Source organism: Boleophthalmus pectinirostris, unplaced genomic scaffold, assembly GCF_026225935.1.
Source record: "Boleophthalmus pectinirostris isolate CB_2022bp ecotype Guang Dong unplaced genomic scaffold, ASM2622593v1 HiC_scaffold_4, whole genome shotgun sequence".
In the NCBI taxonomy this organism is placed as follows: Eukaryota; Metazoa; Chordata; class Actinopteri; order Gobiiformes; family Gobiidae; genus Boleophthalmus; species Boleophthalmus pectinirostris.
Genome location: NW_026571353.1, coordinates 13,364,910 through 13,392,491, shown reverse-complemented (window position 1 = coordinate 13,392,491; position 27,582 = coordinate 13,364,910). Strand labels below are relative to the sequence as shown.

Here is a 27,582-nt window from a genome sequence, read left to right as displayed (position 1 = left end):
GTATGAATTTATAAAAGCAACAGCTTATGAACATATGGAACTACATATCCCATGATTCATTTCAGGGCAGACAATGTGAAGAAATATGTTTTTTTACTAGAATTTTGGGGATTATGACAGAAATAATTAACACCAAAAACTTGTCAAGGTATTTTATAAGCAGAAAAGTTTCCCATCTACAATTTTATTAGCCTTTTCAAAATAACTCAATAAATATCATACTGTGAGATTTGGATATCGTTCCATCCCTAGTATTAAACCTTTGTCTTCTTGGAGACCAAATCAGACCAAGTTACAGGTCAGATCTGTGGAGAGGCGACCACGCTCACAGTCAGAACTATTTTTGTAGGTATTTTTGCACTATATAAAAGCAACTCTAATTTAATAAATGTAAAGTACTGCTGTTTAATGTCATAGTGTGGAACATTCCAGGCAGAGCAATGACATATCCATTGAAAAAAACAGGTTACGGACCCCCTACCAAAAAGTCACATAATGCACCTTTAATAACACATTTTTGGAGCTGTAACATAAAAAAAATAAATAAATAAATGAAGTTACATATAAAAAGCCAAATCATCCAGTTTCTTTTTGATCATGGTTCTTTTGATTCCTCACTTTAAATTTTTCAGTGTACATGTAATTTTAATCCTACAGTTCCAGAAACCAGATTTTGTTGTGGATGTGAACCAAGCCAAGAATTCACCTGTTCAATTTAAGTCTGCCTCGTTCCTCTCCTCTCTTTTTTCTTTCTTACCCATAATTCATCATGCTTGTTTTGGCACAAACAAACCATGCGTTTCTCCACTCTAGTCTGCCTGACAGTCACGCCCATTCAAATTTATAGAGAAAAGATCCAGTCTCAAATTACATGTTTTAATACGGCTTGAAATACTTTGTTCAGTTTCAACTTCAACCATATCAAATCTACTTCACAGTCACATTTGTTTACGCATTTTAAGCAAACTGCTGATGAACTCATTTGCAACATTATTTATTAATTTACTGTTAATTTTGCCAGGCTGTCAAAACACCACTTACAGAATGAGGCAATTTGTAGGAAAGATGAAGCCTTTTGCGTGTGGAGCTGGGTATGTTTGAAGGCTGGTTACATCATCTTCAAGGCTCATGTGTCTCTGCTGCCAGGGTTTGTTTCCTCTCCATCAAAGGTTGGCTCATATGGCCCCGATTCATCCCATGGCACCCAGCATCAAAACCAATTTGCAGTGCGGTGCTGGACATAGGTCTCCTCCATATCTATGTTTGTGATGTCTACATTTCACAGGCTGTCAGTGCTGCAGCTCAGGTCAGGTAGACATATGTTTATAGTAGAAAATCGGCAGTTTGGTGGGTCTGTCACAATAACAAGTTTTGAAATGATGATAGGCCTATCACGATGATTACTATATCCAGTTATAGTTCAATATATGAAAGCTGAAACAATATTTTTGGAGATCAGTATTTATCGTGTGTACATTTTCTTTGCACTACTGAGAAATTTTTGGTTATTTTTTGTAGGATTGTAACAGTACATAAAAATCATGGTTCTGTAGGTATCTCGGTTTTGAGGTCACGGTTTGGTTCATTTTCGGTACAGTATGGAAAGAAAATGTGCGCAGCAATTTGTTTTTCTTATACAAATGGAAAAATAAAATAAATGCAAAGTACTGCTAGGTAACATTAATAAGTTAAATAAAATATTCAGAATTAAACAACAAATGTATGAAATATGATAAAAAAATTAATTTATTGTAAACAGTAAACAAAACTTGTAATAAAGTAAAGCGCAGCACTCACAGTTCCAGCAAGAATGTTTACGTGATGACTGTGTAGTTACACTTGTAGTGGCAGAAAGTGAACACACACAGGTGTACCTTCAATCACAGAATTCAAATGAAATCTTATATTAAAACTTAATTGTGCAATTCCTCAAGGTGTAGTACCCTTATACCAACAATATAGTAGTTATGTAATCTCGTTTGATTTTGACTTTTGTTAAAGGTCCTATATTATGCAAAATTGACTCTTGTGATTTTTAAGACATGTTATAATGTTATGTCCTCAAAAACATACCTAGAGTTTTTGTCTCATTCACACATGATTGAGTAACACTTTATTATTAGTCGGTCTACAAATCTCAAAATACTCTCTTCTACCTTTTGATGTCATTAAACAGTAGTTTTCAAGTTAACAGCTACCCTTTACCTTTTGTTCAATAGAGACTGGCAATTCCAGGGCTGAAATCATTCAAATGATTTGAGTGAAGGTGAATGGAGCTTAAAATCGCAGTGGAGCACTTCCTGTATTACTACATGACATCAAAAGATGGAACAGATTGTTTTCTGTTTGAGAACTCAGCCTAAATATGTAGACTTTGTGTGCTAAACATGTGTGAATGAAACAAAACACAACTTCAGATATGTTTTTGAAGAAGAAACAACATTATAGCATAGATCAGAAAATAGAGGAATATGGGCCCTTTAATGAATTCTTCACAGTCTTTCATTTGCAGCCTTATTTGTAGTCATTTGTATATTAATTTGTCATTTACATCTGATGTCCTTCCACACTAATTATCACAGGGTTGGGTCTGCCTAAACTTGCGTGTGTTGCGTGCTTGAGTAAACAATAAAGCTACAGTACCTCCATGTGTTTGCAATTGTATACAGTGCGTGCCAGCCCACAGCAATGCTACACTACATTACATAAGAGCCCTATATTACCAGTGCATTGTCAGCAGGGTTTTTCATTTCCTTTGTTGTTTTTTTCATTGCAGCTTTCCCCTGGTGGACTGAACAAGCGCCTGGTCTCTCTCAGAGCTGGTCCTGTCCTCAGTTTTTTCCTGGTCTGACAGCACCCACCAACATCAAAGGTACCCCCAGCCCCTCCAAATCACTGTGTAAGGCTCATCATTACAATAATTATATTTGCTCACACTATTTCAATACTGGTTTCTTTACTCAAGGGAGCTTGACTTGTAGCTAAAATGTCTTTTCTGGATGTCAATATATCCAGGATTTTTTCCACCAAGAAATTGTGACTTGGTGTGATTAAGTCGCTTGCTTGTCTGAAATTGTGTTGAGGTGATTTAAAATTTCAAAGATTCCTATAAGTTATTGCATATTCAGTTGGTTAATTTATCACACCATACCAGAGGTCGGGACTTGCAAGTCGTGACTTAGACTTGAGTCAGACTCGAGTCAGACTTGAGTCACTATTTTTAGGACTTGAGACTTGACTTGATTAAATGGTCTAAGATTTGGGACTCGACTTGGACTTGAAGGTCAGTGACTTGGATCTTGACTCGGACTTGAGGCCTGTGACTTGAGAAGACTTGAGAAGCACTTTTAAATCTAAATTCTTTCTATTCTGACTTTAATGATTCACTCTAAGATCTTGTCAAGACATTTAAAAAGGAAAACATTTCTACATTTCTACAACTCTTACATACTCTGTAAATACTCACATATAAATATACTATGACTTTATAAGAACATTTTATCTTAAAATTCTTATAAATTGCAAAAATCTAATATATTTTGTACTTTGGTTTAAAGACTTGAAATGACTTGAAGCTCAAAGCAGATGACTTGGACTTGACTTGGACTTATGGGCCAGTGACTCAAAACTCTACTTGGACTTGCTTGTATTTGACTTGGAACTTGACTTGAACTTGAGATCAAAGACTTGAGACTTACTTGAGACTTGCAAAATGATGACTTGGTCCCACCTCTGCATCTACTATTACTACTTGTAGTACAATATTATTTTAAAGTAATAGTATTGTAAAGATCAGATAAGAATTCTTTATTTGATTCACTCTACACATTCAACCACCTAATGTTAAGATTATTATTATTATTAAGGTCATGCAAAGTGAGGCTGCATTCAGTTCATTTAGAATATCTGCCTACACTTTCAGCCTCCTATATGAAAGGTCACAAGTCTGCGCTGATGTGGGGATCACTAACTTCACTTAAAATGTACTGTTCCCGATTTGTACTTTTTTTTTTTTTTACTTTTTTACTACCACTGTAACAGTGATCTTGACTACAATATTTTCCTACCTTCTTGCCATAAAAACAAATACACTTTTTATATTTCCCATTCTTAAAATCATTTGCAGACATTTTTGACAGCTCAGTGTTAGATAATACTCAAGTTACTAAAGTCTAGTTTAAGAATTAACGCCTGCAGCTCTTTGTCAATCTAAATGTAATCTAAATACCTGTTCTCCTCTTACCTCATTAAAGACTGCAGTACGCCCACACAAACAAGGAGCTCATAATAACCCACAACTGAGGACACAATGAACACCACATTTCACTTCACATCCCATTTTCAGTTCACTATATGTGCGTACAGAATATGCTGCTTATATCTTTGCTTTCACAAATATAAATAATTCCCCATCTCACGTGACACGGCAAAGGAATAAGTTGAAAAGATGAGCGGCTCAGTCTCTTCAGATAGATTAACATAGCATTTGCATGTATTTGGCGTGCCTTTTTGAATGTTTTCAGACAGAAATCCTCCACACAGGATGCTCTTCAAAGAAAGGCGTTGGATGTGAAATGCACAGTAAACAACAGATGTGTTTCAAGCTGTGAAAGTGATCAGCAGTGGACTCGTACACCTCTGTAATCTTATTCTGGCTTCGCTCCGTGTGGCGTCGCAGTGTGTAGTGATACTTAGATGTTACTGAAACAAGTTAAAGAACTGCAGACAAAACATTAGGTGGTACGGTGGCTGACACTCACCTCACAGTAAGAAAAACGTGTTCAATCCCTTCAGTCATGAGCCTTTCTGTGCAGAGTTTGCATGTTTCTCCCTGCGTCTGAGTGGGTTTCATCCTGGCACTCTGGTTTCCCCCATCCATCAACCCAAAACATGCACAATTGGTCCTATCCTCCAGCTGAGGTAGTCCTGACCTGCCGTACCATGACGCTCACAGCTTTTGACAGGTTGCCCTTGAGGGATGGTTGCTACTACAGGGACAATAAATCCTAACCTTCCCCTTAATTAGCATTTGCATTTCATATGAATCTTCACGTGTTGTAGTGACTACTGACTATGCTTTACTTATGATATTTTAAATCAAATTATTGTTTATTCAGACAATGCAGTCACATACCGTATTTTTCTGACTATATGTCACTCTGGAGTATAAGTCTCACCAGCCAAAAAATGTGTAATGAAGAAGAAAAAACATAAGTCACACTTTTTGGGGGAGATTTACATTATAAAATCTGAGACCAGGAACTGACAATTCATCTTGAAAAGCAAGTTATAGTAATAACAATAGAACAGAGAACAACAAGCTGTTAACATAACATATTAAGAGTTATTCAACATACATAACAAGTTTACCAAGCTCTCCATCTCACTCCAAATCATGAAATCCATTGAATTCTTTATCCTTGGCGTCACTTCTGAGCAATTCCGCCACCTCTGGAGGTAAACGGAGCACCGCTTCCTCTTCTGCATAGCTGTCGTCAGACTCAGCATCAGTTCCAGTTAGAATTATGCCAGCCTTTCTGAATCCCGACAGGATGGTTTTGGTTGTCACTGAAGTCCATGTTTTGTTGATCCATCCAATGACTTCCAAGAAAGTTGCTTGGCACACCCTCCCGGTTCCCATGAAACTGTGTTCTCCATCCCCGCCTTTCACCAGTCCCTCACTCCAAACTTTATTTGGAGTGAGGGACTTTTTTGAAAAACTAGTACAAGTATGGTACTAGTTTTCCTCTTTTCTGGTTTAAGGTCCATTACCAGCTTGTCTCAGTTGAGAAGTTATATTATATTTCCCTAGAATGCTCTTCAGTATGGAATTGTTTACCTTCTTAAAAACAAGCAGGCAACACCATTGATTCCTACTCTGAGCAACCCTGTTTGTTGTTCTGAGCAATAAAACCAAGTAACAAAACATCTCCATAGAGACAGGCAAGTGGGGAACATTCCACTAGAAAAGTCAGAGTGCTCCTTTAAATCAAATGAATTACATGTTGTTTTCTGTCTGATGTCCATTTAATGTGGTCCTTAATAAATATTGCACTTTGAATGGCTAATACTAAATGCTAAAACTTAAGAGGTTTTATGTAATATTAAATCTCCTGTTTATTCCACATCTTATGATTTCTTGTGACCTTGCTCACCACCTTAACAGCACCAAATATTTAGAGATATTGCAACACTTAAATCATTATACACAACTGTCCTCCCTCTCAGAAAAAAAGTTTTATAAAGCATTATTTTTTTCCTTCTCTTTCATCTTCCCAACCTGTGTTTCCAAAGTGTTGCAAATCCTCCTTTTAGTTTATCTGGGAACAAAACTGTCTCAGAGGAGCCGGAGCTGCCTGGTGCTGCAAAGTCAGAGCAATACCTATTTGTCTCTATAACTCAAAGTATTATCATTGACAGGGAAGGTAGATTGAAGACTGGGGTGCAATTTCGGTGCGTATACCAGGCAAAGTGAGCGCAGGTGTTTTCTGTTCCCCATGGGCCAGTGGAGAGGCGCATCCTCACTTGGGCATCAGATGGGTTTAGACAAGGAATTAATTTGAAATGCAATTATTCAGGCTACAGAAAGGTTTGAAATGGGAGACAAGGGGGGGCACAAGGACCCACCCTGGAGGAGGTCCCTAATCAGGTGAATGCCTCTAACTTAATACTGGTCACACTTTCAATCTGTTCACCTAGGTGCATTAAAACTACAAATGCAATAGACAACAACACTACCAGCATGGAGAAAGTCCCCACTAGTTGTAAAAATTTGTAGTTATTTATGCAATGTAAACAAAACCAAATCCATTTTAATATTATCTTACAAGTAGAAATACCATGTTATCACTGAAGTATTTGAAGGTGCACTATGTAGCTGTTCTGGTGGGGGGTCTGCCATCTGGTTGTCTCCATGGAGATGTTACCAAATTAAGGTTGAAAGCCATTAGGGATCAAAAATCAAATACTAATTGATACTAAAATTAGTACTGAAACTAGATACTAATTTGAGCAGGTATCAATATTAAAAAATCACATTTGCAGGACAGAAATTAATCTTTCTTGAATAGCTTTAGAATGAGTTTGTGCTGTACGGGTGGTATAAGAGCACATAGACAAGTATATGCCGATGGATCACTATGGAACATATCTGGATGACTATGATTTAATATCGAAAATCACATTCTGTTGTCTAAATAAAGATTGTCTTTTATTAGAATCTGTGTTGAGTACTGAGTCTATTCCTTAGTATCAAACTCAAACACTAAAAGCCATATTTATTCATTTTAATCATAATAATTCAAAAAATGAAATAATAAAAAACTTTGATCAGTATGAGGAGAAAAATAAGATGTTTAATTTTTCATTTCATGCACTATTTTATTTAGTTTGGTGACAGCAGATCTTATAGAAATTCCTCACAAGGTTTACTCTACAGTGCAACTTTCTGGGTTCTTCAAAATTTAATAACTACCAAATGAGAAGTGCACACAAAGAGTGAAGCGTGCTTTACATGGGCGGTATAGAATGCAGATTGTAGTATACTGGACAAGTACCTCTTCTCGTGCAGATTTATTTCTCATGAGTCAGTGAGTGCATTTCAAAGCTGTTCAGGAAGCTATTTCTACACATGAACAGGTATGAAAGCCTCTCAAGGAAACTATTTTACGCATTCTCAAGCTGCTTAATGATAGATAGAGGTAGATTCAGTTTTTCCTGTGGTCCTTGAAAGAACTTAAAGACACAAATAACATGACTGAGAATAGTTTTAATCAAATACTTTACTTGCATGTACTGTATTTCCCACTAGGCTAAAAAGAACGGTTACATAAGATTTTGATTTTAAATTCCATAAATATGACTGTCTCCAAATATGAGAGACCTGTGTAATGCTGATTTATTCTTAATTACAAAAACACTGGACATGATGGTGGTTATGCTATAATAATATGTTTTGGTTCTCAACACGATTATCCAATTACCCAACGCAGAGTAAGTCACACAAGTCTCCCATTTCTTTTGCCAGTGCTGTGTCTGTGCTGAAAACCAATTGGTTTAAAGCTAAAAGAACTGCCTAAGCCCCAACACCCGCAGCCAATCATGAATCAGTGCTAGTGCAGCTTCTGCAGCCCAGTGAGTGAGATCTGGAATTTGTATGCATCCCCTATATGCATGTTAAAACACTAGCTACACATTTAGTTGTGTTCCTAGATCCTATATTATGCAAAATTTACTTTTGCTTTAAGTCATGTTAAAATGTTGTTACCTCCTCAAAAACAAACCTGGAGTTTTGTTTTGTTTCAGTAACCCTTTGTTATTAGTATTAGTAACAGCTACCATTTTAATTTTTGTTCAATAGAGATCAAAAGGTGTTTGAGAGAAGAACCCAGTCTAAATATGCAGGGTTTGTATATCAAACATGTGTGAATGAAACAAAGCAAATCTCCATGTTTGTTTTTGATGAGCAAACAATATTATAACATCAAACAGAGTAATGGGCCCTTTAAATATCATAAAAAGTGTCATAGTTAATGATGCTTTCAAATCATTGTTTTATACAAAATTAAAATCACTTTTACAAATACCATTGTAATTTCAGATGAATATAAACAAAGAGCAACTGTGACTAGTGTAATTTGAGTAGTTGGGGTTAAAGAGTTGGACTTTGGCTGTGCTCTTCTCCCCTCTGACCGACCCCATTAGTGAACATCTGCTGGACCTCAGCTGTAGTTTTGGCATAGGGGGATTTTCTACAGCTGTCCCACCCCGTGCAATAGAAGCTATTTTAGGAAACCCCAGAAGTTGCTGTTTAATCACAAACCGTGGGGTGTAGCCTGCATGATCTCCATATTACAGCCCTATAACTATGAGGAAGTGTCAGTCTATCTGCCCTTGACCCCACGGGGAGTGTGAGTCATTATGGTTTGTCATCGGGAATGTCCAATCGGCACGGCTCTTCCTTCAGCGGCAGTTATCTCAAGCATTCGGCATATTCAAAAATAGACATGACTGCTATATATACAAGATCAGTTTCCAAAGCAATGTTTCCATTTTGAACAAATTACCAGCTGCAAACACATGCGAGGCAGCCACACTTGAGACGGAGTGGTTTCAAGTCTCTAACAGTTTGGCCTTGTTATGTATAAAGTTGATCTGAGTGTATAGATTGTAAACAGTCCTGTCAGGAGTAATTACTATATTAACTTATCATTCAGTAAATTAAACTAATTTTAGTGGTATGGTTATGGAGCTGTACAGTTGCCACCTACCAGATTCAGATGTAAATTTCTCATTGATTTTCCCCAGAGACTTTTAGAAAATTATATTAAAAGTTTTAAAGCTTGCTCAGGCTACGTGGTGACTAATGAGCACAAAACCTATAATTTTATTAAAAATTTGTTTCTGAAACTTTATAAACCACAAAGTCACTAAAGCATTTTGCCAAATATTGCATTTTAAATCTGATTTCTGGTTTTAAAACAACCATGTTATGGATATTAGTTACTATATAGCTGGTTAACCTCCACGATTTAAGAATTTCCATAAGTATATGGGAAAAAAGAATGGAAAATTGACTTCCAGAACTAAAGTGGGCAGACACTGTTGAGCTCTATTGTGCTTTTGCATGCCCAAACAACAGTGAAGTCCTTCAATTTTTTTTTCAACTATCTGTCTAATCGATCTCCATTCTTTCATTATGTGACCAGCTTCATGAAATCAAACTTTCTTAGTAAATAAAATTATTGAGACATAAACAGGCACCGTACTTCGCATTTATGTAGATTTTTTTATGCATTAACTTCACGATTATCAATTAACTGCACAATCTCGACAACCCTACTTCAGATTAACGGTTCCATTTTTACTGTGTGTATTTTTTTTTGGCAATATCTGGGACTTTTTTGTAGTACGATAACATATAAGCCATACAGTGTCAAATAGTTAGTATTTTACAGGTTGTTACAATATGTTTCATTCACCAAAGAGTTACCTGGGGTTTCCTGCTTTTATCATGAGATAATTTCAATATTTTCTTGATGCATTTTATTTTTTCTCAATATGTCACATTTCAAAATTTGTTGTTGTTGTTTGTGACAGACTACTGTACTTGTGAATGTCTTTGTAACTGAATTGAATTTTTGGTTCCAAATCTTAAATGTATCTTAATTGGTCAAACTAAATTGACCACTCAAAGCTAATGTTCTATTGTTACTTTTTAAGATTGGTTATATACCTTATAATAACTACGACAAATGTAATGACATTTATAGAAATGCAACATAAAGAGTCAGGCTGTGCCATAGTTTTTTTTACTTTTCTGATTCCAAATTAATTACTCATGGACTGGATATGTCCATCAAAAACATATCATGTTCTTAAAAACACATTGACCTTGGAGCCTGAATTTCAGCCTCTCTCCCCAAGATTTTGTGTTCTCTCCGGGAATAGCCAGAAAAGGGGAAGACTCACATCAGAAAAACTCGAGATAAATAAATGATCAGCATGCATCTACATCAAACAGCTATTGTACTCTTCAAAGGGAATAAGGGTCCCTCACACAGACACACACACACACACATACACCCTACGCACTATAGTGAAGCATACACTGTTTATGCTACTCTGACTGCGCATTGCCCGTCTATAGCCCAAGCTGTTTGACATGCGAGCGGGTGCGTATCCATTGATCACCCCTTCGCCTGGCCACAGCGCCCCTCTTCAATCCTGCCTCAGTCGCATCACTCAGAAATTTCCCACAATGCTTTGATGTAACGTAGTGTCTGAGTCAGTGGTGTGCATTTTTAGTAAGTGCACCCTGGCGAAGGGAGCGATGCTGTCTGCTCTCACTACTTCCACCACATTGCAATCAAGGCCAAGTGCACAACAATGTACCGTAGTGTGTAATCATTTGAAAATTACTGTATGATTGGGAATAAGTTGAATTTCAATTTTCAGTGTTTTGCATTTATAAACACAAATGAAAAGCCATCAAAATGTCCACTTTTTTGTGCAATTTTTATTTAAATATTTGCATTGTTTACAAGTTTATATCTTATGTTTCTTACAGATGTCCTCGGTTGGTTTGTCAGTCTACAGTATCTTTAAACTTGTACATTGTATAATTAGTTTTACTGATGTACTTTTACAAAAACTATGAAAAAATCTAATATTTGTTGAACCAAAACAGCAATTTGAATTAAAGGTTCCACAGTAATCACAGTAATTTTTGTTTTGTAATGTCAAAACCAAAACCCACTTTCAGATTTCAAAATCAAATTAATTAAAAAACTCACTAATTTGAAGGCCGTAGAATGGCAACCTTTCAGCGCATAATAGGAGGACTTTCAGACTCTATAATGCTTGTCATTTTTTCAAACAATCACAGAATAAACACAAAGTTATTTTTCATTTTAACTTCTTTTTTTCTTCTCTCCTCTCTCCCTTGTTCTCCCAGCTCTCCCCTCTCTCTTCCTGTGCTGCATTGGGGGATGTCTGTTTGCTAACGCTTCACTACCTGCTTATCTACTAGGTCTGTATTGCTGTGGACTGCTGTTCCCAACCTCATTTGTTACTGTGTTGACATCTCCCCTGATATCCCACCACCATCAGTTATACATATCAGGGCGTGTGTGTGACAGAGATACTGCATTTTGCCTTATCTGTGCCCAAAATCCTGATTTCTCATGATAGTGACAGTGTACGTGGTAACCCACTTGTGCAGGGGGTTATGGGTAGTGTGCATGTGTTGGTACGGTGACCCCCTGTACTTTTTTTGGTTATCCTGCATTTAGGTCTCTGTCATAGTGTTGTCATGATACTAAAATTTCACACTCGTTTTCAATACAAGGGAACAGGATTTTGATTGATAAATGATTTTGATACCACAATGATGATATTTGTTTTAGTAAAGAAAAAAATACTTTCTTTGTTATCTTTTACAATTATGATAAAGCTCAAAATCCTTCTAAAACTATTTAGGAAAGGTCAAATTTTGTCCTGGTCGTGTGATTTGTGTATTAGTTTCTTCATTTTGATACTTTTGACAACCCCAGTTCCTCATTGAACTCAGAGAATGTCCCACTTTTACTCTGATGATTTAAATGCATCATAAAAAGTGAGAGTTACATGCATGATAATAAATGTTTTGGGGTGTACTGTCATTGCTGTTCCAATCTCTTACGATTGATAAAAAGCTAAAGTCACATGGTGTTGCTGCAGTTAGTATCAATGAGTTAAAATTTCCCCAAAGGCCCATTCAACAGCATGTCCCTCTTTTGTACAATTTGAGGTCGTCATCCCATGTCGGACTCATTCTTGCAATAGTGCTTGTATGTCAGAATGTGTTGTGGCTTGGTGCATGACAGTGTCAAATGACAGGGCCATTCCTCCATGCTAAAAATGTCTGGCCATTTGCACCTTATATGTTAAAAATACCCATGTTTGTATTGTGTGCTTCTTGTTGCATTGTTGCTGCATCATGTGTCCCACTGTTCTTCTCACATGCTTTGTTGAGTTGGATAGTTGTAATTACAAGAAAAGAAAGCTAAGCATAGTTGGCATCCAGCAGAGCAGCCTCATTGTCATCTTTTGTGATCATGAGCTTCAAGTTCTTCTAAGGAAAGATTACAAGAAACTAGCCCAGACATCCAGCCAAAAATATCGCTTTTATTTAGCCTTGCTATGATGCCAGTTGTTGTTATTAAAAACAACTGTTAGGCTAGTTTGGATGCAGGTTTGTTAGACTGATTTATTTTTGTTTAAAAGTGGTTCTGGACACTAATTGGTGTAACTTTTAAGACATGACCACCTACCAAACAATTATAATCATAGCCAACAGATTTTTAGTTAGATCCAAAAGAATTTTAGATCAAATCAAACAGAGAAGTAATATGTTGTACATTGGCCCCTGAATAAACAAAAACACAAAATGCAAAATATTGCTTTGTGTTGAAAATGCACTATGCAACTTTTCTGGTGGAGAAACCACCACCTGCTTCTTTCCATGGAGATGTTCCTTTGTCTAGAATGTTCCACAGTAGGTGACACGACCAAAGCAGGTTACATGTTAGACCTATGGAGAGGCAACTAGGTTCACAGCAGACATAACTGTTTTTCCTGCTGTATTTGAGCAATAAAAACACTTCTTATTAAACAAATGCAAGATAGATGAGTTGAATGCAATAGAGTGGAACATTCCAGTTAAAGCAATAATACCTCCATGGGGACAAACGGGTAGCAGCTGCACCACCAGAAAAGCATCTTCTTAGGATTCAGAGATACACAAGGAAGTACTTGTTTCAGATACTTTTGAGGACCCTAATGTTAGAGCTGCTGGTCAGGCTTGGTCAAGGTGTTTTTATTGACCTAGTCCTCCTCCCCTCCTTCCTTTTCCCTCTTTCTTCCTAACCCTGGAAGATCTTTGCACACAAACCAGCCAACATGGAGGACTATGAAGTTCGCTCGGCCGCTAGTATCCTGGCCTCAGTGAAAGAGCAGGAGGCTCGCTTTGAACAGCTGACCCGTGCTTTGGAGGAGGAGCGCCGCAATGTCAACCTACAACTGGAGAGAGCCAACCTGCCGGCTACTGCCACTGCCAGCCAGCCCCTCGCATGGCAACAGATGGTCATGCAGGTAAAACAAAAAAACATGTATTCACCGCCATCGTGTTTACATAAGTCGACGCCCCCTGCTTCCCGCCGCCATCTTGAACTTTTGTCCTCATCACGTCATCGTCATGTGCTTTTGGATGGAAACTCGATTCTTCGTATTGATCAGAGAAAATCAATGAAATCGGCTGATGCATGTTGGGTAGGGTAATTGAATAATGGCTGCTGGAATAACATCACTGAAGAATAAGAAGTTAGGAGAAACAGATAAATAGAACTGAGGTCAGATGGGTTATAGAATTGATTTAATTTGATTCTGTTATTTTTAATCGTCAGTGAGTTTGGAGTTAAGATTTAGGAGGTAGAAATCTGACGTGTATTTTTGTCTTAAATGGCAGTTATGAAATGTCTTCTTTTTGTCACATCACCTTGGCCTCATTAAAATTGTCTTTATAGTACAGTATTCCAAAGTGTCACTCTAGTTTGAACAGCAACAATAGCTGTACTTTCATTAACGATAAATAGTTGGGTTGGTGACAGGCTTACAGATCAGGTCAGTGTATCACAAATCTTGTAACTCCATGTTCAGGTCATGTCTTTCATCACTGGGGTAACTTCATAATCCTGTTGCCATTTTGAAGGACCTTAGATTTCCGAATGTCATAATCTGCCATGTGGTCACTCATCTTCAAAGAATTCTGATGAGATTCTAGCCCTCCACCCTCCTCCATCCACCTCCACCCTTTGTCAAATGAGCAGTGCAGCCATACCTTCCACAGCTCTTTGATATTGTCTGCTGGTTGGTCTGATTGGATGTGGCCTTTTACCCGGCAATGGACACTGTCTAGGGCACTTCAGATCAGGGCTTCTGTCAATGCTGTGTGCCACTGAAGGAAAGAAAATGGAAGACGTTAATAGAAATGAGTGAGGTATTCAACTGATAGAGTGGACAGATGGCAATAATTACACTTGAGCTGAACAGTATTGAAATGTTGTATTTAAAATGGATTTGAAAATATATTTTAAAAAAGAAAGAAATTGTAATATTGTAGGAAATATGTGATTGTGTGTAGGAAATGTGTGCACTAACTCAACACGGGAAGGTAGTCATAATGTCATACTTTATCCCACTCCCTTTCGAACACCTAGAGATAATTTTGTACTTTCTTGTTTCTTAGAGATCTATTTTTTATTTATTATTTTATTACTTTTTTTCTCTGTACTTTCTTCACCTTGATTGTTAAGTTGAAGACAACATATAATAAACAAACAGAAATCCATGTAATCAATCAATTATGTCAGCACAGCATGTTGATCTAGAGACATTGCTAACACATATCTGTTTGCAAAACGTAAGCTTTTTTATTGTTAATATCATAGGGCAAGACCATAATGGATCTGTACTGTTTTATTTCATTATTTCAAGGTCTTGGGTATCATTTGAATTGCTCTGAACTGGATCAGACTGGCCCAGCACTTCCTAGGGTTGTATTTTTGAAGAAGCTCTGATGAATTATCCAAATTTGCCCTTTGTTGAAATTGCTTGCTCATTTCCCCTGCTCGAGAGTTCCATCACACACACGCACACACACACACACACACACACACACACACTTTTTATTGTTCAGTTGCTTTCAAATAGGTTATTGTTGTTTCCTTTTACTGGAAGTGTTTAAGAAAAAAAAACATTTTGCTGGTGGTTGATTGATGTATTTCTTTCAGTGTATTTTATATTGACTCTCAAAGAAAAACTATTAGCTAAACCTGAACAACAAACTGAACCAATCTTAAAAGCCAAGCTATTTTCTGATCTATGTTATAATATTGTTTGCTCATCAAAAAAATAGCTGGAGTTATGTTTTTCTTGATTCACACGTGTTTAACACACAAACCCATATAGTTCTAGCCAGGTTGGCGCCACCTAGTGTCGCTGCTCAATTTCATTTCTCTCCAGCAACTAGGTCAGGAATCGGAATACACTAGACAGTTTGCAAGATCCCCGGAAGTTATAGACCACGAATTGGCCAATCAGCGGAGAGATGTGAAGCCATGATGTCAAACTCAAGCACCTGTCTGGGTCTCTTTTGTGATACAGCACAACAGTAAACAAAGCGGTCGAGATAGATGTAGACGAAGTCATACATTCTGTGTTGGCAATGCTTCCCAAGATCGAGGATTTTCACTCTCTGCTTTGTTTGCTGTTGTGCCGGCAATTACTTGGACACCACTGAGCGTTCTGGCGCATTACATACATAACAACCAAATAGCAGCGATTGGTTAAATTTTAAAAACTACCTGCCTACCCTCAAGCAAACAAATCCTAATGCTGCGAGGTTAGGTGGTTTCCACAAAGTGAAACTGGCTGATGAATCAGGCTAACAAAGTTCTTCTCTCAAACAGAAAACATTGTTCCACCTTGATGTCATGTGGTAATATATGAGAAGTACTCCACTGTGCTCCATGAAACAAAACACAACTCCACGTATGTTTTTGATGAGGTAACAATATTATAACATGGCTTAAAGCTCACAAGAGTCCATAATATTTGCATAATATAGGACCTTTAACCTATACATGTGACACTGGGAACATTTACATGGACAGAACATTTTTGATTTAACAGCTCTTTTAATCTTTAACGTTTTCTTTCATTTTCTGCCAAATTAGTCTGCCCCTTTTTGCATAATTGTCCTTGTCAGCACCTGTATAAGTATGAACACTCAGAAAGAAATCAGATTACTCACATCAGAAGCCAGATAATAACCAGATTGTACAACTAATCATAGCCACTCTTTTTGGCCCTAACCCACCATTTCAAACTTCTGAGACAATGCTGCCATGTGTAACGAAGAGAAAACCCCAGCACATGGTACACATCTTTAGACTACCTTGAATATGCGCAGTCCATATTGGTAATGCGGCACCTGTAGCTCTATGATACATCTCTTTTAATCATAGTAAAGGAGGTGCTCTCATGTATTATTGATCCAACGCGACTTGCAGAGATGAAACTACTTTGCCTACATTTGCCTGCAGTCACATCGCGTTAGCATACCATATCAGAGTTCATTTTTTGGACCTCGCAACCAATTCTACCTCATGACGCGGTAATGAAGAGGAGGCTGGGAAGCTATAGCAAGATAAAGCTACACTGTCAGGTCCTTCAGCATCCAAAGGATCTTATAATCATCTGGTTGTTTCTACAAAGACATTGGGGCCTTCATAAACTGACTGTGATTTACTAAACGTTGCTTGAGAGGACAGGCAGTGAATTAAGCTGCTCCTTTCTCTCACTTTTACACTCCATCACTCACGCATTACTCTGCCTCTTACCTCTGCTTGGCTTGTGCAAACTGTGCTCAATTGACCATGAAGAAGAACCACTTTGATGGCTATGGCCTATTTTACATCTTTTGGAAATGTCACTTCAGTCTGTGTCCGCTATGTTGGGTACTCCAAACTTGAAACTGCGAAAATAATACAGATTTATCACATCCTTAAACTGCTTTTTTTGAGTGTTGTGCCATGTTCTTAATACTGTATACTAATTTAATTTGTATTGTCATTCACACATTTTAGAGTATTCTTACATACTTTGTCACTCTCTCTCAGCATGTTGTAATCCATGAAGCTCCTCTGTGTTTTTAAAGGGCAGATTTACCTGTATTTAGAGCAAATATGTTGGAGAGGCCAATAGTACAAATTGGCATCCTCATTTATGTCAGTTTAGCCCAGGGAAGCTGTGGCATTATAAGGCATTATTATTTTTTATTTGAAATTTTATGGCAACAGTGTTTTTTTTTTTTGGTTTTTTTTATGTGTAATCAGGACCAGTGTGTTTTTTATTACTTAAGTAAAAGTAAAGATATTGGAGCAAAAAGATACTAAATTAAAAGTATCACCTGAAAAATCTACTCAAGTAAAGGTCTTATAGAACCTGTTTAAAAATGTACTTAAAGAGTAAAAAGTAAAAGCATTTTGCACAGATTTTGAGGTAGCTGTTTTTATTTGTATATTTTTGTAAGCTAAAACTATGAACATGTTAAAAATAAACTCTATGCCTTTTCAGCAGATCTCAGAAAATAAAATGTCATGATTTAAAAGTAAAATGTATTTACGTGAAGTCCAGATGAATAAAATTTATAGTACAGTACTTACTATTTTTACTTTGTTACATTCCACCTCTGATCAGAACACATACCCGTATACATCCTTGGTTATATTGCAAGGCTAGGTTCAAGCCTACAATGCAACGTCATTAATAGAAATACCAATTTGTCAAAGAATATTCGTGTAATACTTCAAATTCTGTCAGTCTTCAACTGTTTCTCCAGAGAGTATAGGCAATATAAAAAACGATACATAAAAAAAGCCATCCATTTGTAAGGAAATAAATGATCTGATTTTCTTAACACTATACTATGAAGCCCCACTTGCCCAGTATGAAGTGGCTGTGCGCTGAATACACCTCACGGGTAATGAACCAGGAACCAAACTTGGCAGGGTGCTCCGTCTTTGGCCCGGAGGTGCTGCTTGGTCTGTGCCCCACCTGTTCCCATAATAAACCGTGGGAGTAAGGACTTTTTCTCTACACAGGATGGATTTAAATAGAGCACAGATCAGTAACTACAACTCAGCATCACAACCCATGGTCAGACCTAATAAACCCTGTCATTACTTAAAGCTACAAGGAAAAACTGAGTGGATTAAGCAGATGCAGGCTTCAGCCATAATGAGATTGATAGGTCAGTGATGTAGATAGTGCTGGGGCCACTGGATGCACTAAGCTGTAATTGGATAAAAACATCAGTGGCCAGCCTTTATCCACCTCTATTGTGTAGATTGCTATTGTCAGCCTTTTAACACAGTGCATTGGGAGAGGCCAGTAAGGTATCAACATGAAAATCTGGATGGTTCAAGCAGGCCTGCCACAATGCTGAGCTCTGCTTTTCTATGGTTACTGAAGAATGTTATACAAAGATGACCCTTACAATTGGAATAATGATAAATAAAACCTACTGGGCTAGCTGGGCCTGGAAGTTATCAATATTAAAACACAACTCAATTTAATATCTAGAAAATAGTGGTATATATTATGGTTTAATAATGCTAACAATAAAGTTGCAGTAGTAGTATGAAGTAGGGTTTTAGTATGTAAGTATTGAAAATCAGATACTAATCGATACTAAAACTAAATACTTATTTTAAGTAAGTATCAATACTAAAAATGTCACACTCACAGGACAGAAATGAACCATTCCTGAAAAGCTTTAGAGTGATCTTGAAGTGTAAAACCGCATAGCCTAGTACGAAACCTACCTGGACCATAAAGCCATATATATAATATATAATATAAAAAAGTACGATGATTTAATTAGATTCTGTGGTCTAATTTTTTTATTTTTTTATTTATTTTTTAATGATAGTGGTATCGGAATTGGTATTGAGTAGGGGTGTAACTATCACCAAAATATCGTGATATCGTATCGTCAAAAGTGCCTCAGTAATATCGTGGGCCATAACAATATATTGAATCACAAGTTTCTTCGCTTAAATTCATTGTTATGGTGCAACAATGGCTAAAAAAACAGAGGGAACTGCATTGACTATGATCCTTTGCTCCGTTTTGGTGCAAACTACATGAAGAAACAACAGTTCTAAGCACTTTCATATCTTACTTCTTTGAATTAAGTCTTGTCAAGGCATTTTAGGAGGAAAAAGTAGCATATTCACAATTTTGTTAGCTTCCACAAAATATTGCAGTAAATATTGTACTGTGAGATGTATATCGTGAAAAATATCGGAGAGATTTGGATATCATTACATCTCTAATATTGAGTATTGAATTGAATAAAATTTTAGTATCATGACGACACAAGTTTGAAATAGTTGCCTAATTGGAAGAGCTTTTAGTGCAGTAGTAAAAATATAGTATAAGTACCTGTTACTTTCATATTTAGTTTATATACATTTACTCATCCTCCCATTGCTGTTATCTTAAAGTAAAATGCCATCTATTGTGAGGCCCCCATTAGGAAGCAGCATCCTCTTGGTTCAACTCACTGCTCTATAAAAGGGATTTTAAAAACGTCTCACAACCACCAAAAAATATTTTTTTCAAGCCTGTTTTGATCGCTATTGATGTGAGCCATTATAGGCCGCTGGCTCCTTGACTTCTATGCGCACAAAGACTATGGGTGAGGTCCTTGTAAACAGCCCTGGCCTACTTTGTCCAGGCCTTTCTAATTGAATTCTGATCCTCATTGACTGCACTATGAGACTTTATGAATAGCTGCCAGGGAAGAGAATTAGAGTGTTTACACATCCTCGGAGACGCATCACAACAAAGCAGGCTGCCACTCCATTAGACTCCCTGATGTAATTATCAGTAAAGACACCTCTCAATGGCTGGACAGCGCAGTCACATGACCTTGACTTAAAGACGTCCCATTTGACACCACATTTGCTTGGTGTAATTGATTTTGGCCCAGAGCAGTGTGAATGCCCAGGCCCTCAAGAGGTCGAGTGGTGCATAGTGAAAATGTAATATTTCACATTAGCCCCTATCCTTCAGACAAATGTGCCTGTCTGGAGAAGAAAAAGAAGGTGACCCCCCTTTTTATTGACATAATCTGGAGTTGAATAGTACCAAAATATGTAGGCTTTACTTATGTATGCTACAACAGCTACTTGTACAACTACAGACATATTGGATTGAATTGAGTTAATATCCAGTTATATTAGTGGTATTGTAGTATTAGTAGTGGTTAAAATACATTTGTAGAGGAAGAAATAGAAGTACAGAAGTAGTAGTAGTAGTTTGAAGTAGCGTTTTCAAAAGTATCGAAAATCAGACACTAATCAATACTAGTATAACTAGTATCCAAACTAAATCTACTTATGTATGCTACCACTACTACTTTTGAATAGGGGTGTGAAGATATTCACATCTCATGATACGATATTGTCACTGTATGATCCTCACGGTATGATATTTATTGTGATATCGCAGGAAAGCTCACGATATGGTTGGGAGGCTCACCATTAGGGATGTAACAATATCCAAATCTCTCTGTACAATATTTTCACGATATGCATCCCACGGTACGATACTTATTGCGATATATTGTGGAGGTTAACAAAACTGTTAATATGCTACTTTTTCCTCTTATAATGCCTTGACAAGACTTAATCCAAAGAACTAAGACTTAAAGGTGCTTAGAACTGTTATTTCTTCATGTAGTCTACATTGAAATGGAGCAAAGGCTCATGGTCTATGTAGTTTCCTCTGTCTTTTTTAGCTACTACTGCTCCATAACTCTTAATTTAAGCAAAGAGACTTGTAATTCAATATATTGTGATAATCCACGATATTATTGTGAGAACTTTGACGATACGTTACCACGATATTTCAGTTATTGTTACGTCACTACTTTTGAACAAACATCTTTTTAATGAATCACTATGTAACTTTTCTGATGAATTGTTTGTCTGCTTGTCTCCATGGAGATTTTATTTCTTTGTCATTATGTAATATTCCACAGTATGGCAATAAAGGCCTGTTTACAAGAGAACGCTTGCGGGTAAAAATGATAAAATATTTTATCAGAAGTGGCTTTTGTAGATGGTGATGGCGTTTTGGGGGCTTAAAATACAAAAATCTGAAAACACCCTCTAGATTGGAAAAGTTAAATACGCCGCCATAGTGTTTCCATTTACACTGTCCAAGACGCAAAAAACTGGTCAACATATGTGACATGATAGTGTATCACAGCACCACTTAGCAGCCTGGCACCCAATCTAATTCCACACACTTTTGTGCCACCATATGCACACAAATTTCCTCCCAAAAACGCTCATCTAAACACTGAATAAAAAGTGAAGACATCACTTTTTTACGTCTTCTGTTCAGACCGCCATCATATAAACATAGCCTAAAACAATTTAAGTTACAGTAATATCAAAAGGCCAAGTTACAGGTCAGATCTGTGGAAAGTGGAGACCCTGCTCACAGATAGTCCATGTTTTTCAATGATTTTATTTAATTTTTTACCAATTAAAATAACTGTAAGTAAATAAATTATAAATACATATGAAGTCATACTATGGAGCAATCTAGACGTAGCAATAATGTCTCCATGAAGGCAAGCAGGTAGTGTACCTTTTACTAAATACTTTGCAATGCAGTATTAATTGCAGTACCACTGGAATTTTGGAACCTTGCATTGCACTTTTACTTAGGCAGCAAAAAATATTAGTAAGGAAAGTAGTAGTTTATATAGTGGTAGTAGTACTATGGATAAATATAACAGTTTTGACTTGTGTACTTTATTAGTGAACCCAAAATCCTGAATAATTTTTGAACAATGTCTATATTTATAATGCTGGTCTTTAGTATTCAGACTCTATATTCATTGGGCTGCGTGCTAGCATTGCACCGCCATGTCATCCCCCTGTGCAAATGTTGAGGGAAGTTTTCAAAGGAAAGCGCATGAGCTTCGGAGACAGAGAGAACAGTAGCGGCTTTGATCTGCACTGCTGCTGTCTGCTGGTGAAGATGGAAAGAGCCCCCCCTTCTCCCACCATCTCCCACCATCTCCCACCACCCCAACCCCAAAACCCTGCCAGCTCACAATGGGTACAAAGACACTGCTATAGCAACATCAGCATCCATCCTTTGCCCTGGCACTGCTCCTTAGCCCTCCCAGTACAATCATAAATAACCTTGCTAACAATACAGCCAGTCCCTGTTCTCTCAGTGCTCAATCCCCGACCTATTTGCCTCCTCCCGTAAACTTTCTAATTACCTCGGTGCAAATGTGTCATCTCGTGTTTATTTTGGTTTTGTCAATCGCTCCCATGGCTGTCTTACACCTCTTTCCTCTCATATTGTTACAAGGCGCAGTGGAGCAGATAGCATTTATTTCCTAGATAGTGTCACACCTGTATTTGTACATCGTTGTTTAAGAGGTTGGGGTCCTCTGAGGATTTGAAATCAAATTATGTGTAATTTTTGTAGAGACACGTCCCTTTTTTCCATTTATCTTCTGCGCTGTTTCTTCCTTATGGGGGTAGGAAGTACGCAAGTGGCAGTTAAATGTTTACTTATAGGTACACTATAACTTTTCTGGTGAAGATCTTGTTGATTTCAGTTGTATCTTGCAAAAAGAAAAAAAAACAAATTGCTCTACAGTACCTTTAATGATGTTACAGCAGGAGTCATAAGCGTCTAGCAAACGGTTTCTGAGAGTTTGAGGGTCTGAGAGTCTAACCAAAGCTTTTGTATTTTCCATTTATAAATGTTATCTTTAGCTGATAGTTTTACCCTGGGAAACTTTCTGAGTTTCTGCAGTTTGTATCATAAAACAGAGCAGCAAGCATTATCCAAGGGCACTGAGCAGAACATTTTGCACTTTAACTGTAGAAAGCATTAACTATGAAATGAATACAATGAGATGATTGTTCAGTCTCCATAGAGCTTTACCTGGAATGTTCTAAAGTATGAGTTTAAACTTATCTGTATTGCATTTATTCAATTGCTTATTTCTGTTGTTAATGCGAATGATGACATTGGAACTATACAGAAACACATACTCAGTGGTGAAAGAAGTTCTTGATTTTGTTAAGTAAAGGTACAAATACCAGAGAAAAGTTAAAAAATAAATAAATAAATAATATAAATTAGATAAATAAAAAAAGTGAAAATGATGATTTGATTAAGCATCTGATTATAAATTTAAAGAGTAAAAAGTATAAGTATTTCACGTAGATTGAGTTCTTGTAAGGCTTCAAATGTCGTGATACAGATTTGTGCTGAATTTTGTTCAATAGAAACAACTGAATCGATTATTTTTTGCTAGCCCTTTTTATTTGTATATTTATGTATACATATAAATACATATATTTATGTAACATGTTTAAAGCCTTTTCGATCTCAAACTATCATAAAAAATGCTTTTACTTTTCAGTACAGTCTAAAAATGTATTGGAGTAGAAAGTACAAGTATGTATAGAGAAGTAAAAGGAAACAAAAAATTTACTCAATTCAAGTATAGATAAAATGTTTATTTAAGTATACCTTACTGCTTTTACTTCGTTACATTCCACCACTGCACATACTACATAAAATTTATGTGAGAATTTGTTAGTCTGGAATGAACAGATTTATATTATGCTTTAAAATTTATTACCACTACACTCTTATTAGACATTTCACACCTATGTCACCTCGAGGTTGTGTATACTCACTTGCGGGGGTCAAAAATATTCCATGAGAAGCTTGTAAGAGTCACCGTTTCCCTGCAACGTGACTCAAATATAAAATATACACATTTATTTAAAATTTTATTCCCCCTATTCATCATTCAAGTTTGATGTGCTGGCTCCAGGTGTATGGGGGGGTTGACTCCTTTGAGCTGACACGAAGACGACATGAATTCAAGGTTGGGGTCAGACACAGGAGGAGAGCGATTTGAGTGGGAGGTAGTGGAAAAGCCTTTTGTACCACGGGCTATTTATATTCCACTTGGGCGGCTCAGACCTCCATCTTTCTGACCAGCTCCAGACTTGGGGGACTTAATGCCTGTCCCATTGCACCACTTTGCCATTTGATCACAGTCTGTTAAACCATTACTGTACGTGCACAAAAAGCACTAAGAGGGCCCATTCTTGGACTAGGAACAGGAATTTGCCATTACGGACCATGGTCTTGCTAATAAAAGCTAGTTTCCTGCTTAGGCTATTCAATTGGACAGCCAGACCAGACAAACATTAATTTTAATAGTGAGTTTGGGTCTGGAACTTCTCCCAATTATCTTCAAACAAACAGAAAACTCTATGATATGACTTGCATTTAACATTAAGCAAGTGCACTGCTGTTTGTCAGTACGGCTTCAAGGTATTTGTATGAAATTTGGTGCGTAAAACAACATGGAATTAGATGCAAGACGGGACAAAGATACCACCCTGTTCTTTTCTCTATCATTATAATCAGAGTTATATTACCCTATATTCTTATCTATGTTATAATGTTTCCTTATCCAAAACTTACTTGGAGTTGTGTTTTGTTTTATTGTCGCAAACACTGCATATTTAGGCTGAGTTCTTTCTCTCGACTTTCAAACAGAAAACACTCTGTTCCACCTTGTGATGTCATGTGATAAAACAGGAAGTGCTCCACTTTTAAACTCCACAGACCTTCACTCATTTTTAATTTGGATTTGAATTTCAGCCCTGGAATTGTCAGTTTCTACAGAACAAAAAGGAGCTGTTAATTGAAATCTATCGCTTCATGACATCACAAAGTGGAACACAGCATTTTAAGCATTGGAAATGGAGACAGCCTAATAATGCAGGATTACTCAAACATGTGTGAATGAAATAAAACACATCTCTGGGAATGTTTTTGAGGAGGTAAGGACATTATAACATAGCTTAAAGCTCACAAAAGTCAAGGTTGCGTAATGTAGGACCTTTAATGTTTGTGTTTTTGCACAGCTTTTGTAATCCTCTTTTTTATGTACATATTTTGAAGCATTTTAAGGTACTCAGTACTTGATAGAACACTTGGTGACCTGCCTAAGAGACAGTAAATTTGATGTATGCGTGTTTTAAGTAACAGCCGCCCTCCCACCGAGAAACCCATAGTACCACCTGAAGAATTTGACCTCAACCTTCAGAAACAAAACTGAGTTAAAAGAAAAATGAAATTGAAAACAGTGGCAGTAGTTAGTTGCTGGACTAGAGGCACTCTTCAAAGCCTTGATTTCATTAGCCTCATGAGTTTAACATACTGCTGTGACAGTTTTACGACTTGACTTACAAGCATGTAAACGCTCTTTCAATGAGGAACAGAAGTGCTGCTTGGCCTAGTTTGGGATAAATACTCACTAACTGTATACAGATTTTGACTAGGATTTCACAATAAAAAATGCATTAAAAAGAAACTGTTAAAGGACCCATATTACGCTACTTTATGATCTGCTATAATGTTTCCTCATCACAAACGTACCTGGAGTTGAGATTTGTTTCATTCACTCATTCTGCAGATACGTTTTTGATGAGGTAAGAGTATCTGTAACATGATTTAAAGTTTGAGTATAAGAAGATAAAACAAAACAAAAATTCTTCAAGGCTGTTTCATTTTGACCCAGTGATGAATCACAAAGTCAGTAGTTGTTAAAACATGAGAAGTGGTTATTTCAATATCGGCCTGATCCAGATACTAAAATACCATGCGGTCAGAATACAGACTTTGAATATCTATTTTTGAATAAGTACATGTCCAAGTTTACAACATTGTCTCTAATAGGAATACTGTAGAATCCAACCTCATCTCAAGCCACACGGGATGAGAAAATAATGAGCAGATATGAGCAGCAATAATGTAGGCATCTGTGTTTGGTTTGTGGTCGCACTCGTCTGACAAGAGAGTCATGGCAAAAATGCAAGGATGTGTGAAGAGACCAAGTCAAGACCTCAGCAGTCTACATGCCATTCTAATTTCTCTTCCTGTTCTCAAGCTTTAAAAGTAAAATGAATTATCCATATTAATGTTATTGTTTAGTATTGAATCACATCTATTCTAGGGCTGTTTTGTGTTTCATATGAACTTTGCGCAAGTAATGGTTTAACAAAGAAATATTGTTGCTAAAATAATAATTAAGTTATGTGCAATACAGTCATCCCTCACTATAATGTGGTTCACCTTTCGCAGCCTCGCTGTTTCCCTGATTTTTTTTTTCTCCTGTACAGTACAGAATGCATTCAGCTTGACAAATTTGCATAAATGTTCGATCACTAGCAGTATAATTATAAAGTGCTGTATGTTTGCAAGTTTTCTCCCCGACAAAACCACAATGTCGATGAAACGTTCTGCACTGACAAAGGCTCCTGCAGTTGCACCCAAAAGGCAGGGGAAGATGCTAACCATCGCACAATAAGTTGGACTTCTGGACACGCTGAAGGCAGGTAGAAGTTGTGCTGCTGAAGGCTGCCATTACGGAATAAATTAATCTTCGGTTCGTTGCATAAAGAAGGAGGAAAATAACAGAAGGATGACAGCAGCAATAAGCTTTAAAGAAGGATGCAAAAGGGTTGTAAGTGTCCTGTTTGAGAAAAGTGTATAAAGTGTGTGGTGAGAGGTTTTACAGCCTTAAAACAGATATAATAGTTATAAAAAATAAAGCTGACTACTTCACAGATTTCGCCTATTGCGGGTTATTTTTAGAACACAACCCCCACGATAAATGAAGAACCACTGTATATATTATAAAATGTATTGCCGTAGCGTATGTCCAAGCCAAATATTACAACAACAACAACAACAACATACATAAGACAAGATTTTATAGGAGGATCTTGGTCTGCAGTGGTTATATCTATCATCAGTAAATAGTGATACATCGAAATGGTGCATCAGTGTTAGCCTATTGATTCGCAAATTGTAGATCAGAATGTTAATAAGTGAAGTGATTTGAATATGGACAATAAATTTCAATATCTTTTTACAATGATAGAAATAAAAATACTTGAATGGTATACAGCTGATTTTATGAATGACATGATGGAAAACCTTATCCTACTGTATTACACTATTATTACATTTCAAACCAGGCTGTGCAAACACAAAATAAATGGTAAAATCAAAACATAAATGGAGGCTTTTGTTGTGAAGGGAGTTTTAACTGAGCTTTATTTCTCCAAATGAAGGAAAATTGCATCGTAGCTCGAAGAAAGACTGGAAAAGATTGTGTCCTAATCCTTTGCATCGCTGACTAGCCATTTTTCACCTCATTGTGCTATTGTGGAGTCGTATCAGATTCAGTATCACACAGTCACATACAGTATTTATCATAATAATGCACATCACCGAAGCTACTATTATCTAAAATATCCAAAATTACTGGAGCTACACACCCACATTGTTCTTAAGCACACTATTTTGCTAAACTTATGCAATCTTCAAAAGACTTGC

At 36.9% G+C, this 27,582-nt stretch overlaps 1 protein-coding gene across 6 annotated transcripts in view; it reads left to right on the top strand.

Annotated features, from left to right (window-relative positions):
- The window catches only part of arvcfb (ARVCF delta catenin family member b), a 266,391-nt gene that overhangs the window by 88,129 nt on the left and 150,680 nt on the right, over positions 1 to 27,582 (top strand). Inside the window, exon 3 of one of the 6 annotated variants that reach the window (XM_055161601.1) lies at positions 2,777 to 2,872. The exons of 4 other annotated variants lie outside the window; for them this stretch is intronic. The gene's annotated coding sequence lies outside the window, so the exon portion shown is untranslated. Of the gene's footprint in view, positions 1 to 2,776; positions 2,900 to 27,582 lie in introns of all 6 variants that reach the window. One more of the 6 variants, XM_055161599.1, reaches the window with a different exon arrangement.